Here is a 3,454-nt window from a genome sequence, read left to right on the forward strand (position 1 = left end):
GCCCATATGGGCTCCCTGCTCAGCGGGGGGCCTGCTTCTCCCTCTCCAGCTCCCCTGTGCGTGTGTTCCCTCTCTCATTATCTCTCTGTCATAAATAAATGAAATCTTTAAAAAAAAAAAAAGTTTAAAGTTACCCCGTAGGTTTTTGATGGTTCCATGAGGTAATGTCTACAAGGGCTTTGCGTGGTCTCTGGCACATAAAAGGCAGTTAATATTGTTTTAGTCCATTCAGTTTCCTGGAACAAAACAATCATACGCTGGATGGCCTGTAAACAACAAACATTTATTTCTTATGGTTCTGGAGGCTGGGAAGTCCCATATCATGGCCCTGGCAGAGTCAACGTCTGTTGAGAACCCACTTCTTCATCAACAGCCATCTTCTCCCTGTGTCTTCACGTGGTGGAAAGGCACGGAGCTCTCTGAGGTCTCTTTGTAGCACCCTTATGACTGATCACCTCCCAGAACCTCACCTCCAGACACCATCGTGTTGGGGGATAGATTTCAATAGATGAATTTTGGGGGGGGGGCACATTTAGTCTGTGGGAAATAGGTTTTCATTTTCTTCCATCTTCCCTTTGCACCCTTCTTATTACAAAAACCAAAGTGACTTGATGACTTTTCCACTACAGAAGGCTTAGAGGGTCTGTGCCCTGAAAAATAGAACCTGGGCAAGAAGGGAGTGTTCACCCCAGGACTGTGGTCATTGGCAATTCTTCTTCTTCTTCTTTCTTAAAATTTTTATTCTTTTTCCTTATTTTTATTTTTAAAAATTCTTTTTATTAACATATCATGTATTTTTTGCCCCAGGGGTACAGGTCTGTGAATCGCCAGGTTTACACATTTCACAGCACTCACCATAGCACATACCCTCCCCAATGTCCATAACCCAGCCACCCTCTCCTCACCCCACCACCCCCAGCAACCCTCAGCTGGTAATTCTTCTTCTTATATTTAAAATACTTTTTAGCTTGGTGGTAAACCGCAAAATAAAACTGGAGACTTTTGACAGAAGTTTGCATATAAAATTAATCTGGTCAGAAGTCTGTTGGAAAAGAAAGATTAAAAATAATACACTGAATATATATTTTTTAAATTTAAAATTCACAATCTCTATAGTCTTCTAAGTGGGTGTGAGCCCCAGCTTTTTGTTTGGGGGGTGTTGAAAAGGCAGCCTGATATAATTTCACACCGTGGAATGAAAACACCATTCTGGTGGTCCAGAAACACCGTTCTGTTCTCAGTGCTGTTCCCTGAAAAGCCAACCCCCCCCTCCAGGCCTCAATATCCGCCTCCCCTCATAACATGAGAAGACTAAATGAGATCAGGGCAGCCATCCCCTTCCCATCATCGTAAATGGCCTTTCTTGCTACGACTGTGGCCCTCGCCAGCACTCAGGGCAGCTGAAGCAGCAAATGGGATTTTGAATTATCACCTCCGAGAACTGACATTCAAGGATTCTAAGAATTGCTAATGATGGGAGGTTTCAGACATTAGGCTTGAAGGTGGCCCTTGATCCGGGTTTTAGCAACTTGAATGAGGAATGGGGTTGGTAGGAAGATATCCAGACTGATGGGATGGTGTGAGCAGAGGTAGGAGGGCAGAGAAAGGCAGGAGACATGTGAGGAACGGGTCGAGCCCGTTTGTGTGTAGGGCATACATACAAGGGAGTGTGAGATTCACTCACTCACTCATTCATTCATTCATTCAAAAATGCTTATTGAATGCTTCTTGTATGCCAGGCACTTTGCTAGACACTGGGACTACAGGGGAGGATGAGATAGGCATGTTTCTTCCTCTTTGTAAGTTACCATTTTTGGGGGGAAAGTTAGACAACAAACCTGTGCATAAGCAAAACATTAAATGGCAGATTATAAAACATGCTGTGAAAGATATAACATTTCAGATAGAGAATGATGTTGAGGACAATTTTAGATAGGGTGCTCAGGGAAGACCTTCTTGGAAAGTGACCTTTCTGTTGACACCTGACAGATGAGAGTGAGTCCGCCACGTGAAGGGCTGGCTGAGAGAGTTCCAGATGCGGGGACAGCGGGTGCAGACACTCTGAAGCAGGGAAGATCTCAGTGGTTCTCGGAGCATTGTCAGGGCTCCTGGAAGACTAGTGGGCAGGAAGCCAGGCAGAGGGTAGTATGAGAAAGTTAGAGAGACAGGCAGGGGGCAGCTGAGGTAGGGCTTTAAAGGCCATGGCAAGGAGTATGACTTTATTCTAAGTGCAGTGAGAAATCATCAGAAAAATGACATGATCCAATTTGCATAAAATTGCCCCTCAGGCTGCTGCAAGGGGAATGAATTGAAGGGAGCAAGAAGGGGGCACAGAGAGGCCAGTTAAGAAACCACGTCAGAGGCCAAGGTGAGAGATGATGAGATGCACAAAGGTGGGGGGTCCACGTAGCTTGGGAAGGGAGACACATTTGAGCCACATTTTGGATGCAGGAGGAATAAGACTTCTGTTGGATGGTCTGGATGTGGGTAAGTGGATTAAGAGTAGAAAGAGGGGGAGAGAGGGAGAGGGAGAGAGAAAGAGAGAGAAAGAAAGAGAATAATTCCAAATTTCTGACTTGAGTAACTTGGAAAAGGGTGCTGCCAGTAACTAAGATAAGGAAGGCTGGAGAAAGAATAGTTTAGTGTTTGGTGTGTGTGTGTGTGAGAGAGAGAGAGAAAGAGAATCAAGATTTCTGCTTTCACTGTGTCATACCCGAAATGTTAATAAGATATCCAAGTAAAGATGTCAAGAAGGCAGTGTGACATGCGAATCCAGAGTTCCGAGGAAAGGTTGGGCTGGTGATAAGATCTGAGCATGGTAGGGAGGGGGCACTGAAGAAAGCTGCTGAGTGTTCAGACAGGAGGAGACCAGAGCATTGTCCCCTGGATCTGGTGTCATGGAGGTCCGTGGAGACATGGACCAGTCTCGATGGTTTGTGTTGGTAGAAGATAGAAAGTTGAAGAGAGGATGGAGGTAGGGCATTGAAGAACTCTTACTGAAACCATACTCTTCAAACGCTTTGTTGGAAAGGTGAGCAGAGAATTGGACACTCGCTAGAGGAGGATATGGGACAAAGAGAAAACTTTTCAACAATCAGAGCTTCAGAGCCAAGAAAAACCAAAACTACCAGTGAGAGCAAGAGCAAGCCACAAAGAGGATGACGCTTCCCCGGAGACAGGGTGATTGGAGAAGAAAAACCTTCAAGAAAGTCAGAGAGAGCATGAGTTGGAACATGTGTGGAAGGACCAGCCTGATAAGAAGAGAGAACACTCATTCCTGACATTAGGAAGGAAGTCAGAGAGGATGAATCAAGAAACAGATAAGGTGCTGGATTCTGGTGATGGAAAGGTGAGGGAATCCTGGTTTGGTGACTTCTTATTTTTCAGTGAATTGTAAGATGGGCTCATTAGCTGTGCATGAGGTGGGGAAGGGTATATAAGGTTTGGAAGACAT

Source organism: Mustela nigripes, chromosome 1 (assembly GCF_022355385.1).
Source record: "Mustela nigripes isolate SB6536 chromosome 1, MUSNIG.SB6536, whole genome shotgun sequence".
NCBI classification, from domain to species: domain Eukaryota; kingdom Metazoa; phylum Chordata; class Mammalia; order Carnivora; family Mustelidae; genus Mustela; species Mustela nigripes.